Here is a 15402-nt window from a genome sequence, read left to right as displayed (position 1 = left end):
CTCTGCTCTGCATTTATACTCTTGGTGTCCATTTAAGTCTTCTTACAACTTGAACAACATCATAGGTGCAATTTTTCTAGACAGGTTTGTATTCTGTTTATGGATTTATGGTGCTTCCTACCAATTTTAATGTTATTTGTTCTATATTCAAATAGATTGTGTATAATACCCTTCAATAAATTAGTAGTGATATTTAAAATTTTTACTCTATTTGTGTGTACTATTAACTCATGTTTTATGGGAGATTTCAGATTGGTACAGTTAACATAAGACAAATATAAATGACTATAAATTGTATTTATTTTACCATTCATATTTCTTGTTCATGGTTTTACATTATTTCATTTATTAGAACTTCAATAATAATTGTGAGTGGTGATAGAAACAAAATTTCCCTCCTTATTTATGTCTTGTCCTAGCAGCACCTTTTTTCATATCTCCTCAGAATCTCATTACTGGTTTTGATATTCTTTGTGAATTTAATATATTATCTTGGTCTTTAAGTATTCTTTCATTTTTTGGATTTAGCTGAAAGAATGTTAGCGATATTAATTTTGGCATCTATTCCTATGATCTTCCCTGTCACTTTTTCATTTGGGTCTACTGTTATTAGGGTATGTTTGATTACTTGTTCAAATCTCATATGAGTTGAAATTTTCAATGTTATTCTAACACTTTTCTATGATGTCTTTGTTCATTTCAAAGTTGATTTTGCAATTACTGTGTTATATATTTACAATTTAAGCACTTTTACTACTTTCTACTTTTATGCCTAAACACACACACACACACACACACACACACACACACACACACACGTCTTATTTTGTTTTTAAGTATCCACAGTCTGAGCTTTGGAATTCCAAATGTTTTCTATTTATTTATATTATTTATCTTCTGTTTCAGATTGCTGTCACATTTTTGTTGGAATACTCCTAGTATGCATCATATTTAATAGTTTAACATGAGCACTCCTTTCAAATCACAAATTCCTCATCAAATTATCTATACTGTATTTTTGCTTTTATCTGGAGACAGAATTTCAAGGAATGGCCAAGGTAAGTTTAGAACTTGCTGCCTAGAAGCGACTGGCCTTGAATTTCCTTCAATTTTCTTGCCTTGGTTCCTGGAGTGCTAGCATGGCATGTTTGAGCTACTGAGCTGGCTTGCATTGTCTGTGCTATATAAATGGCATACTCCTATGACTGGACATATACCCAATAACAACTGAGTGAAAAATCTGGCATGTATTTTGGCCCATTGCCCTCATAACTCCACCACTGCTTGTTTTAGTTCTGCTTCTTTGCTTGCTTTTCATTATCCTTTTAATGTTGGAGAACGTATACTATTTTTGTTATACGGAAGATAAACTTTTTACTGTCGTCTTGTTCCTTGAGAATTTTAAACTTCTATAGCATGAAATGTGATCATACTCAAGCTTCATTTTCTCCTTCCAACCACCCCCCCATGTGCAATATGCTTCCCAATACATCTCTGTCCATTCATCATGTCTTCAGTGTGTGTGTGTGTGTGTGTGTGTGTGTGTGTGTGTGTGTGTGTGTGATGACACATTGAGTCCAATTATGTGTTTTATTCTTTTATTTAAACTCGGTTCTTATAGTAATCTAAAGTCGCTCACCTTTCAGTGAGTAACTTTCTTTAACCTACTTATACAGACTTTTATTTACTTTTTATTTTTTTTTTGTCTAAAGCATCTGAATACTTTCTTGTTAATATTTGACCCTCCCCAAGCAGCAGAGCAGCAGCATCACAACTGTGTTGAAAGCATGGGTTTTGGAATCAGCCCACCTTGCCTTGGGTTACAGCTTGACTATTGATATTCCCACCCCACCGTGCAGTGTCTGAGGCTCCCTCTTTCTCTGCAGTAACGACAGTTCAGACATCATGGGCAGTGTAGAGGTACGATAACAGTCTGAGCTATCATAGGAAGACCTTGGCATGGGTCAAATGTTCCAAAATGTCCTTGTTAAATTCACCACATTGTCATTTCTTCTCTTATTTCCCCCTCTTCATTCTGGGAAAAACTCTGCAGGTTTTTATCTCCTAATTCCATTTTTTTTCAAGTCAGTAACTTTCTCCAGTAAATCTTGTGTGCATTTTACCCAAACTTCTGCAATTTTAGTTTTATTGCAATCTTTCCCGATCTCACTTAGATGCTTTTTTCATCTCCGCGTATTGACTTTATGTCTCATCTCGTTTTGTTTTGTTTCCAAGCTGGCCTGCTCTTTCCTCATATCATTGTCCTATTGAATAACATCCTGAATTTGATTTAATGTGGCATTTTCCTTGCATCTGAAGCTTACTGTCTTGTAGAGTCTTCTTCTTTTCAAGATGATGTATGTTTCCTTTTCTCTTTTAGGATTTTTCATAAAAGCCTTATTGTTGCTATGCCCTTCAACTTACACTATTTGTGTCTTGATAGATAAAACCATGCCTATACCAAATGGTGATGTCCCTTGGCTTTTGAAGTATTTCTATATGTGTGTTGGTTTGCAAACAAGTCCCTTATTAAATGTACATACAGACAACAGTGTAGTATCTGAGGGTACTAACTTCTACAAAAAAATCTGCATATTCTAAAGCTTTCTGGAGTATTGGTTGGTAATTATTCCAAACAAGAGAATAATAAAATAAAATGTCTAACTTCAAATATGTGCTATTAAAATATTATTTTATATTTTTCCTAAGAAAGTGCTTTGATTTATGAAATTATATTTATCAAGTCCCATCTTATCTTTAAAGTGCATATAGACTAATATTTCAGTGAACCTTTTTCCCGGGCTCTAGAGAGATATTGGATGGAATATCCCACATTTCTTTTCATCGTTAAGATTTTTCATAAAATCTTTATTGTTGCTATAGTCTTCAATTTGTACTATTTGTGTCTTAATAGATAGAACTATGTCTGTACCAAGCATTTATTAATCAGGTGGTGAATGAATGCAGTGCTATGATAATGGAAAGCTTTCTTTATTTCCAGGTTCTAGAAAAACCTCAGGATCCTTATCTACCTAATGTTTCATTTATTATTTACCTAGTGCCATTTCATAGAAATACCCTAAAACAACAATTTTAACTTAGCTCTCAGTTTTGCAGGTCAGTAATCTGGGCTGGGCTTAGATGGGAAGGTCTTATTTTACCTGGGCTAGAAGAGGTTGGCTTCTTCTGCTGAAGTTCACCTGATCTAATTGGATTTCACTGAGGACCACTCATTGCATCCTATTCATTCTCTCACTGAACAGCAGCCTAGACAAAATTCATTTATGTGGTTGGTCATAAAGGATTAAAGAAAGCAGTTCTTATTCCTAAATGGGACATTTATATCAACCCCTTCCTGCATCAGAAAACACCATAGAAGCAGGGACAGAAAGGGTGTTAGTATGAGAGGATAGAGAGAGGTGCTGAAAAATATCTTCAGGACATGATATGACTATGTACCTATAAACTCACTGCAGCTGTAGTTGTCTTCCCAAGGTCAGCACAAGATTGGGACCATCAATATTTCATCACAGGCTGAGGAAGGTCCCACTTCTTCATGAGGGACTATTGGCGGTTATTGGTTACTGACGGAACAGGTATCATTTCCGTTGATGTTACAATCACTGAAAAATTGTGCACACCCCAGCATGTAACCTCCCATCCACCTTCATGCATGTGATTCTAATTAAGTTCAGTGGTTCAAAAACAAACTGAACCAAACCAAAAAGAAACAAAGAAACCAAAAGCAATGATGAAAAAAGACAAATTAGAAGGGGGGTTTATTGGGAACAAGACGTTTTCTTTAAAATAGAGAGGATGGACGAGAAGTCAAGCGATTTACAATTCATTACATACATGTGTAAAACTGTCAAAGAATGAGCAATTAAAAAAAAGCAGTGACAGTCTATAGCTCCTCTTGAAGCTTGGCTTTCCTGCCCCTGTGTCAATTCTCTTGTGTAGCAAAAGCAAAAGCAAGTTCTAAGGACACCCGAGTCAGAGGGCAAGGTGACAGAATTCACTTCTTGCCCTAGAAGTCAACTTGTCAAGGCTTAGTATGACACCAGAGACTGGGGATATTTTACAACCAAGACTCCAGCAGAGAAAACCTACTAGAAGTAGTCTGTCATCTGTTGCAGAAAAACAAAATAAGGCGAAAATACTTCCCTCGGAAGTCTTTTTTTCAAATTTTTTCAAATTTAAGCCATAGGTCACTAGTGTCACTTGTTTTTTTATACATTACTACTGTGTTAATTGATGTCAAAGATTGCAACCACATATCATTTATAGTCTTAAAAATGTCATTTTGCATTTCTTTCAGTACCTGCTTCTGTCCCTATAGGTATACTCTACTGAAGAAGTTCATGTTTACACAACAAATGGAAAAGAGAAAGAAAAGCCCAAAAGCACAAAGAAATATTGATGGGCCCAATCTGGATCAACCCCGGCTTTGGGAGAATTGATCACTATAGTCTGCTTTCTTTGACCATCCTAAAATACCTTAAGCTGATGTTAAGTGATCCCATCCTTAAGTTAGGTCTCTTGCCTTACTCCTGAACTTAACATTTAAATTTTAAAGATATTTAGAGAAATTCTAGAGCGTGTTCAGAGCTTGGTATTCTTTGACAAACATGTTTTCTTCAGATGTCAATCAGAAATTGATAAAGAAAATCTGCATAAAATGCAAACAATATATTTCACAATTCTAAAATAGGAAAGACAAATATATTGAAATTATTCATAACTAGCTTTTTTTTTTTTACTGTTGTTATGACTTTTGGATGTCAACTGACTTGGCTGACAATGGATTTCACACTTTGAAATGCCATACTGAAGATTAAAGACATTTCTATACAAAGTGTTTAGAATAGGATTTGGCTCATAAGTAGGTATTTACTAAAAACTCTAAGCGATGCTTTGGTTGAGATTCATGGAATTAGCACAGTCAATTTTAAAGGGACTACAATTCACATTACTTCTTTCCTTCCCTTTGTTTTCTTGGTTAGTTGTTTTTAAACCACTCAATTTTGAATAGAAATAGGTTTCATAATCAGGTATTCATGGGGCATTTGTAAAATAAAGTTGGGCATGAAATTATCCATTTTTCTAGCTACTATAAATATGCTAAGTTCTCAAGTGTTTATGTCTTAATAAGGGAACTGCTGCAATGGAGTTAATAAAATGCTACGATAATGAGCTTATATTAGCTATTTTATTTTCTAATTTTATGTTTCAAAATTATAAGTGTATAACTCCTAGGTACTAAACACACAATTAATTCATGAGTGATTGGGTGTTTTAATTAAGAGATGAGTAGGTCCAGCTCAGTGTTAGTGCATAAGAAATATCTATTTAACTGTGTTTTAAGTGTGAGTGAGAAGTTGGTAAATATTCCTCTAGAAAAGCTAAACAATAAAGTGTTCTTAGCTTACATAAATACAGCCATTGAACAAAATGAGTAATCTTTTACTAGTCAGCAGAACTGGGAAAAAAATATGTTCCTCAGAGGAATTGTCTTCAGCTCAGAAAAGCTACTGGTCCACATCAAAAAGCAGCTACGTTTTTGTTTGTTTGATTTGATTTTTGAGACTGGGTATTATACCGAGTAGGTTGGCCTTGAACTCCCTATATAGTTGAGGCTGGCCTTGAACTCCCAACATAGTTGAGGCTGGCTTTGAACTCCTCCTCATCCTGTTTCTAACTCCTGAGTGTTGGGATTAAATGTGTGCATCACTACATCAACTCGCATAAAGTAGTTTTGAGAGACAGGTGTTGAATTGATGTTGACTTAAGATACTGTATGCCAAGTCATTCAAGGACAAGTGTAGTAAAATGCCACAGTCTCACTTCATTCATGTGGAGATTAGATTTTTGAAATCTTTGCTCCTCTAGAACATAGCTGTGCATCCCTTGATGACCTAGACCTCTACAGTCACAGCTGTAAAGAAATTAATCATCTTATTCTTTAGGGACAGGAGCTAATCCAAATTATAGAGCATTAAATAAGAGTCCACCAAATTAAGTCCAATGTTCTAGGGAAAGCACAGCAAAAGAAATCCAAAGTGCTACAAAGAAAACCATAACATAGTGGCCACTGAAACTATTACCAAAATACTTGATATTTGTTAAAAAAAAAAAAAAACAAAGTTTGCTAATGGTCTGTGTATTCTGTTAAAGAAAGCAAGAAAAGATGGACATGTTTACAAATTGCCTGATTCAAGCATTCCATTTTCAAAACAATTATCTAGAATATACTCTTGGGACTGATACAAATGAGATACTGTTTTATATATGTAGAATATTTAACATATAAAAAATAAAGATACTTAGTTGAGTGCAGGGATTTTTTATATTCCCATGAAATTTATTTATTCTACATTTTATTTTTTGAGAGGAAATGGTGCATGAAATTAACATCACAATCCAATAGTCAGCAAGATTGGAAATACTCCATCATAATGGGACCACTCGTCACTTGAGCAGTGCCATATGAGGGAAGCAGTTAAGAACCTTGCCCATCCATCGAAATCTGATCCTCTAGTGGGCTCTTGCCCCTTGCTCTTCTTCCGGTATTTCTGCCCCTTCCTGCTCACTAATTTTGCTTTTCCTATGTCTTCTGTTTTTATCCTAGCAGCCTGTCATCTCTGGCAAGTTTCTCTTTCATCACTCTTTCCATCAATGACCACAAAACCTCACTCTTTTTTCTTATATGTGGCCTCAGAATAGCTTAGATCCCAGCAGAGTGAAATTTAATGAGAAAAATTAAAACCACTATCACACAGGGAGTTAATGTAGACAGTAAATGAACTAGGACTGAAAAGACCCCAGAACTACATAATAAACATGAAGAAAAGATTGAGATATTTAACTAAAATGTTTGATGTCTTTTTCCAATATTTTTGACAGAAGAACTCAATAGGAACATACAAGAGAAAAAATGGCAACAGAACAGGAAAAATCAATCCAAAAGAAGACACAAGAGATGAAAATCTTACAAACACGAAACTAGTTCATCCTTTACTTGTAATTTAACATGTTCAACTTTTACATATCTGATTGGAAAGATTAGGCAAGTGATTTCACCCATGGCTGGTGAAATTCTAGAACCTCAGGTTTTTCTGCTATGGACCATGGACAGACTTGAACTAAAGAGTAGTCTTTGCAATGGTGCTTCATTTTCTTCATTGTTAATATTGATTTTGTATTTAAGAGCACATATGTTTAAGCATTTCCAAGTCTATCCTAAACACACACACTTATATGCATATGTATTTTTATCAAGTTATACATAAATTTTTTAACCTGAAAGTTTACTGAACTTCTCAGTTCTTTGAGATGTTTGATTTTTGCTCTCTATGAAAACATTTTATCTTCAATGAGATAATATAAATCTCTGCATCCATCTGTCTATCTATCTATCTATTATCTATCTATCTATCTATCTATCTATCTATCTATCTATCTATCTATCTATCTATCTATCTATGTTCCTCCCTACCCCTTATTGCTTGGGCTATGACATGGACCCCTGAACTGAATATGAATAGTCAAACTTGACACCTGTTTTATTGTTGCATTCCAAGGAAACAATTTCATCTTTTCTTCATTTACTATGCTGTTCCTGTGGGCCTGTCATTTATGACCTTTGATATATTCCTTGTTCCTAAGGTTTTTATGTCATAAATGCATATTAAACCTTATTAAATACTTTGCTGTATTTATTGTGATAAAAATGATTATTATAATTCATTTGATTGGTATGATAGAGTACAATTATTTATGTTTCTGACACATTAGCTACTCTGGTCTTACCGATATCCAAATTTACCCAGTATGGTTATTAACAGACTTTTGAACAATTTTTTAAATATAATTATAGAATTTATATGAATTGTTTATTTTTCCATTTGCTAGATCAAATTTTCAATATAAAGGAACATGTTTCCTATCACTTTATATAAAGCTTTAAGCCATGCCATCTCCAGTTACTCTGGAATTGTTATATTATGTTCAGTAAATTTTATTTTAGCTGTCAATAGTGAGCAGAGTAGGCCCAGTAGCATGGCAGCCTGACTAGATTCATTGCTGTTTTCTGAAGCTCAACATACTATTTCATTATCATATATACTCATACTCTCTTTCTCAATTGATAATAAAATTAATAAAAGATAAAATGATGGAACATACCACACATACACACACACACACACACACACACACACACACACACACACACACATATATGGAAACTATTTGGTAATTAAAAACTGGGATAAGAGCCATTGAAGAACTATCTTCCAATATTTTCTTCCAGTTATGAGTCTCTTAACCATGTATGATCTTTTGAATATCTCACCAAGTGTCCATCATCATTCTAGTCATTATTACATCTTTCCCTTCCAAAATGATGGTTAGTAATGGAATTTTTCAAAATTCTCTATTTCTACTTCTTTTAATTCCACATTACTCTCTTTGGGAAAACATAGAAATATATAAATGGAAGCATCCTCTTTACTTCAAATGCACCTCTATATAATCTGTGAAATAAATTAATGATTATTTTTTATAATAACAATTGCTAAAGTATGTTTTTAATTTAGGTTTTTGGGATTTCTTTTTGACCTATTGCTTATTTATGTCTAACTTTCAATGTCTGAGTGATGTGGTGTACAAGTCTATACATAGAGACATCAAGACTTGGCCATTTTAATTATGAAAACCTTTCCATTTTCATTCTGGATTGTCTGAAGTTAGATAAAATCAGAACCAACTATAAATACACATTAATCTTCTTTGTTCAAAGCTTATTGCTCCAATAGATATTTCAATTGCATTACTGCTAATTTTTAATGAACTGTGGCTTCTTATCTTTCTAATAAAACATCGCCTTTGAAAATGTCTGCTCTGGGATATTCAGGAAAAGAATTGTTTTCCTTCAGAATATTTTAAGGTTAGTGTGTGTCCTTAGAACTCCTTGAACTTGTTTTGTGTTGACTTTCTGGTTGATGATTTGATTACCAGGCTGATCGTGTGTCTCTGGTTAAGTGTTAAGTTTCCAAAAATACTTAACTAAGAATTACCAATGCAATTCTGTACCCTTTGAAGGTTTCCTGTAATTAGATGTAGGTCAATTGTATCTCAGAAAGGTATTTCCCCCTTTTTCATTTCTCTCCATAAATAAGTTACAAAGTAGAAAATCTATTATCATTTTTACTTATTTGTGTCCATTAATTTCAATATTTCCACAAAATGTTTTTTGATGTTTCAATTTTAATCTATGCAAAATTTCCATAATTAAATACAAAAGAATATGATTATAGTAAATTATTATTAAAATATTGCTACTATGAACTTAAATTGGTATCATGTAGAAGAACAAACTGAATAGGATACTGAAATACTCAAAGAAATGGAGGAAACCATACTATAATCTCAATAAAAGGAAAGAAAGGTAATGCAAAACATGTAATAAGGCAGAATTCAAAAGTCAGCAATGGGTTAACATGTTTGTTTGATTATGTGAATGCCTGAAAGTAGGAAAACAAACTGGTTTGTGAAAAATAATTCTCTGTTAAGAATGAATAGAGGCAGTCAGAGACTGTGACAATAATCTATGACCTAGCATGTGTCTATAAATTACCAGAGACTTTAGACGCTGAAACAGGAGGAGAGTGAGTTCAGGACCTACCTGGGCAGTATAGTGAGACCCTGCCTAATAAACATATAACAAGTGTAGACCTGGCCCCAACACTATAAATTATTTAATGTTAGTACTATGAGAATGAATTAATTTAACTATTATCAAACTAGAATTATTTTTGAATAGGATTGAGAAATATCTCAGTGGTAGGGCCCTTGACTTAGGGCTCAAACCACACCATCAAGGGAATAAATAAATAAATAGCAAATGTATTTAAATATAATAAACTAGGTTGCTAGAGAATGAATTTTTGAGATATTCTGCAAAATGTGAAAAATTCTATTAGTGACATAAAAATAGTACTCATAAAAATATGACAGCTAATTTATTAATGTAGTTCTTCTCAGAAAAAATATTGTCCTGAACAATACATTCTGTAGTAACATTTTTAGTTACTGTTATGGCTATGTTTCACACCTATTCATGTCTGCATCAAATTAAAAACTCATCTTTATAGAGTGTTAAAGTTATTAAAATAATTCAAGTACTGTAGAGAATGCTAACTGCTTCCTACTCTCCTGTTCCTCAGATAGGAATCGTAGGGTTCTGTCAGAAGCTGCACAAGTGGACTGAACATCATTTCCAATATCATTTCAGCATCATATATAAATACACCCATGAAGTCTAAAAACTAAGTTTCAAAGGATCCTTGCTGGTTGGCAGATAAGGCAGCATTGGTGGATTGCTAGAAGGTACAAGTATAAACCTCTTACCTTATCAGGATAAATTATTTACAGGAAGGAAAATATCCCATAAACAATACCTTAAGTCAAGTGCACCACAAGGTACTGAAATGGTATGAAAGTGTAACTCTCTGAATTTCTAAGGAATAATGGAGAATGGGGATTCGGTGTGAATGGATTCAACAAGTCTAGTTTAACCTCAGAATAAATTTTGTTCTGATCAAATAGAATCAAAGTAATCCACAGTTTCCAGATCACATATGAAATGTTCTGTCCTTGGGCCAAAGTAAATCATAGATGATTATCTGAATTTGCTTTAAATTACTATAAAACAGATGCTCAAAACAACTTGGAAGAAAGGGCTCATTTGATTTTAAACATCCAGGTAACAGTCCATTTCTGAAGGAAGCCAAGACAAGAACTCAAGCAGGGCAGGAACATACAGGCAAGAATGGAAGCAGAATTGGAGGAGAGGAGGGAGGGCAGATGGTGGTTAGTATGTGAAATAAAATAGTAATAATAATAATAATAATAATAATAATAATAATAAACAGAACAGGAGCAGAAACCAATGAGGAACACTGCTTACTGGCTTGCTTTCCACAGCTTGTGCTGTTTGCTTTCTTGTATACCCCAGGACTCCCTGCCTGGAGATAGTGTCTCTCACAATGGGATGGACCTTCCCATATCAATCATCAATCATCAATCAAGAAAATGCCCATACAGGCTTAACTTCAGGGAATTCAATACAGACATTTTATCAATTAATGCCATTTCTTCTTAAATGACTCTAGTTTGTGTCAAGTTAATAAAAAAATAAAAGTCAACAACAAAAACAACCCTTGTCAACTTGACACACAAATCACTATTACACCAAAAACTTTCTTTCCTTTCTTGACTGTCTGCAAGATGTCATGCTAATATTAATATGACAACACAGAACAGAGTATAACAGTAAAAGTTCCATAGTCTGTAAAGTTTACAAAACTAAAATAAAATTTAAATCCTCTTTAAAAACTCACAGATTCACAGAGACTGAAGCAGCACACACAGGACCTGCATGGATTTGCATCAGGTCTCTGAATATACATTATGTGTTATGATTTATTACGTTGGGGGTGGGGGAGGACCTGCGATGGTATCCCGTGCATGCAGGGAAACATGCTGGGCAGATGCATGGCGGTGGCAGTGGCCAGTGATACACAACCCAGACGTTGCATCCACATGGAGAGTTTATTATAATAGAAGGATGAAGAGGCAGAGAGATACAAAGAAGGAGACAGAGAGAGACATGGAGGGGGAAGGAGAATGGGGTGCACACCTCATGAGAGGAAAAGATGGGAGAGGGAGAGGGAGAGGGAGAGGGAGAGGGAGAGGGAGAGGGAGAGGGAGAGGGAGAGGGAGAGGGAGAGGGAGAGGGAGAGGGAGAGGGAGAGGGAGAGGGAGAGGGAGAGAGAGAGAGAGAGAGAGAGAGAGAGAGAGAGAGAGAGAGAGAGAGAGAGAGAGAGAGAGAGTTTTTTTCCTTACAAGGAGACTTTTACATCAGGACACTGGGAAGTGCTGAGGGTCAGTTCAGAGTATTAACAGTATGGCTTTCAGTTGAGTGTTTTTATGGGATTCCTGAGTGTATGAACAAGTGGGTCTCTGATACATGTGCCTTCTCTTTGGCTCTTTTCCTTCTGTTGATTGGTTTTGTCCAACCTCTATGAGACAGTTTTTGTTTTACCTTATTATATTTTACTTTTTATATTGAAAAAAAAAAACCCTCAATTTATCTCTAAAACTCCAAAACCTCCTAACTGTAAGCTCCTATAAAATCAATGATAAATTATCAAATGAACCAGGGCATGGTCACAACTAAATCAAAGCCAAAGGAAACTCTAATAGGATAAATTAAATCCTGTAGTTCAACATCCTACAACCTGGAGTCACTCAAAACCTTCTGGACTCCAATGGGCTTGAGCAGCCTCACATCTCTGATTCTGCTCTTCCAAGATCACACAGTTTGTCTCAGGATCTCAGGTCAGCTCCTGACTCTGCATCTGGGGCTGTTCTTGGTGCTCATCCCTTGGACGTGCACCTCCAACATGCTGGAGTCTCCACTGAATTCACTTTCATTTATGGCCATTCCTGGCTGCTCAGAGTGCCAAGAGTGTTCCTCACAGTATCAGAGGGATCTTTAGAGCTATAGGTTTGTATTTAGTTGAAAGACAAGGTTCAGATATCAATAAGCCCACTAGAGAAATTTATCCTTACAGTCCTGTTTCTCCAGAACTGCTTTGAGTATCACAATCTGTACCAGCCAGAGTTTCCTAGAGGAACAAAACCAAGGGGAAGAATATATAGAAATATAGAATATATCGAAATACAAAGAATATATATGTATATATATATATGTATATATAATTTGTCAGAATTTATTAAGTGAGCTTTAAAGTAGTAACCACAACTAAACCACACTAGAGAAGCTAAGAACCTGGTATTTACTCAGTGATCCTTGACACAGTTCTTTGCAAATGCTCTTCCCTCACTGCCCACATGGTAATTAAGTAACATGCACCAGCCTATTTCATAGGTGATACCCCAGCTTCTGTCTCCATCCTTTATATCTCCCCTCACTCTGAAGCTGGTTCCCCGAAAGCTATTTATGCCAGGTTGTATAAAGTTCTCTGTTCCCACTTCTGTCCCTTTGTCCTCACAGACTGGTGGCCAATTGATCCTGAGAAAGAGGGAACCCCACAAGGTGAGGTTCCCTACTTAGGTGATTCTAAATTGTGGATAGTTGTTATTAAAACCAGACATAATGACAGTTAGGGTATTCACCAATCTGATTCCCGGGGTAGGCCAGCTCAGGCATTCTCTCCACTATTGCTAGTAGTCTAAGCTGGGGTCAGAGCTGGCCTACTCCAACAATAAGATTGGTGAATACCCTAACTGTCATCATAGAGCCTTCATCCAGTAACTGATGGAAGCAGATGCAAAGATCCAAAGCCAAGCACCAGGCCAAGCTCCAGGAGTCCAGTCAAAGAGAGAGAAGAGGGATTATATGAACAAGGGGCATCAAGATCATAATGGAAAAACCTACAGAGACAACCAAACCAAACTAGTGGGAACTCATGAACTTTAGACCAACAGCTGTGGAGCATGCATGGACTGGACTAGGCCCATAAGTGAAACAGTTGTGTAGCTTGATCTGTTTAAGGAGCCCCTGACAGTAGGATCAGGATCTATCTCTGGTGAATGAGCTGGCTTTTTGGAGCCCACTATCTATGGTGGGACACCTTGCACAGCCTTGATGCAGAGGGAGGTGCTTGGTCAGGCTTTGCTGACTCCCCAGGGGGGTCCTTACCTTTTCGGAAGAGGGAATGGGGGTGGGTTGGGAGAGAGGCTGGGGGGGGGAGTGGGAAGAGGGATGAGAGGAGGATCTGTGGTTGGTATATAAAATGAGTAAAAAATTTCTTAGTAAAAGAAAAAAACTAGTCATAACAAGGAGGAACAACTTAGAGGGGAATAAAAAGATGCAGCACTGTGAAATCAGAACATTTGAGGATTGGAACTGATAGCTTGAGAACAGTGTAGGTCTTACTGTGTTTAAAGAAATTGAAAGCAGTTACATTCTGTCTTTGGAACTGTGTTTGTAGCTTCTAGGGTAACAATACTGTAGCTCTTACAGCAACTGGAAAATGCAACTGTCTGCCTTATGAGGTGATGAGCTCCACAGTATGGTTTCAACCAGTGTCTGCCTGACCCCATCTCAAAGATCCTTACAGATATTTTTGAATGAGGTAGTAAGTTTCACACTACAGCTTTTTGGTGTCCCCTAATTTATGAGTGTCACTATCAAAATACTATATTTTGCTTCTTGTAATAAATGCAAAGATTTCATATTAATAGCATTTTCTTATCAATTGGTTTAAAGTAACAGTTTGCTATGTACACCAGGCTGGCTTCAAAGTCATAGAGATCATCTTGCCTCTGCCTAATGAGTACAAGTGCTGAGATCCATAGCTTATGCCACCAATCCTGTCTGATCTTGAAACTAGTGCTGGGAAAGCAGATGTTGCTCACCATATCCTACTGAGAATATCTTAGTTTTAATGACTGCTTATAGTCTTGATCCAAGAAAGAATTAAATTGTTTTCTTGCTATAGCATTACACTGGCCCTGCCTTTCCGAAGACTTTATTTCATGACTTACATGTTCAAATTCTTTTTCACAATTGAGCTACATTTTCACTGAGTTGTTTTTCTTTTTTTCCCCACAGAAAAACAAAGTTTTCTACACCGTCAAAATTTTTATTCAAGTTTATTTAGCTAATCAAAATCTTTACTAAAATAATTGGGTACTATAAAAACAAGTTTTGAATAATCTGCTGCTATCTTTCAATCTTTTATATTTCTGTATTAACATGTCAAGAATTCATATTTATTTATTCTTTGGTAAAAATTTCAAAGTATCAATATTTTTCATAAGTTAATACACATGTGTTTATTTGGCTTTAAATAGACATAATAATATAAGAGACACAGTGACTTGAGATCTGTTCATGAAAAAGGAATCTGTTTTTATCTGCCAGATTTGTGATAGATACACTGTGAATTCCCAAGGGGAAAGACAGTATTTTAACACAGGCAGGAAGCTTACAGCAGCCTCAAGCCAAAACAAACAGATTTTTTTTCTTTACAGAAAATTCATAGTCAAAGTTGAGGAGGAAAGGGCATTAGCAAGTTGCTGTTTACTGTAGTTTTTTCCTATGTCTCCCTGGAGACCTCTTTCCCTGCCTTGGAGGCCACAGTCAAATGAAGGCCATTGCCTTAGGGAACATAACAGGGATATGACATGTCTCTCAGCTTCATTTCCTACAGCTTGGAATGTCTGACTTCTGACCTCACACTATTGCATACACAGGAAGGACTTAGATGGATAAGTATCTGCTGCTTATTTTCCAATCTAGTCCCAAGAATCCTGCAGAAGTGATTTTGTTCTGGGGATAATTCAAACAATTTCTCCCCTGACCCTGAG

General features: G+C 35.7%; 1 long non-coding RNA gene across 1 annotated transcript; it reads left to right on the top strand.

Moving 5' to 3' along the window:
• Nucleotides 1-906: 906 nt before the first annotated feature.
• On the top strand, nucleotides 907-6143 carry LOC143269979 (uncharacterized). The gene is made up of 2 exons (XR_013046793.1): nucleotides 907-1058; nucleotides 4319-6143. It is a non-coding gene; the product is annotated as an uncharacterized LOC143269979 (long non-coding RNA).
• The last annotated feature ends 9259 nt before the right edge of the window (nucleotides 6144-15402 follow it).

The sequence above is a fragment of the Peromyscus maniculatus genome, chromosome 21 (genome assembly GCF_049852395.1).
Source record: "Peromyscus maniculatus bairdii isolate BWxNUB_F1_BW_parent chromosome 21, HU_Pman_BW_mat_3.1, whole genome shotgun sequence".
In the NCBI taxonomy this organism is placed as follows: domain Eukaryota; kingdom Metazoa; phylum Chordata; class Mammalia; order Rodentia; family Cricetidae; genus Peromyscus; species Peromyscus maniculatus.
The sequence above is the reverse complement of the archived record's forward strand: the minus strand, read 5'-3'. Positions and strand labels throughout refer to the sequence as shown.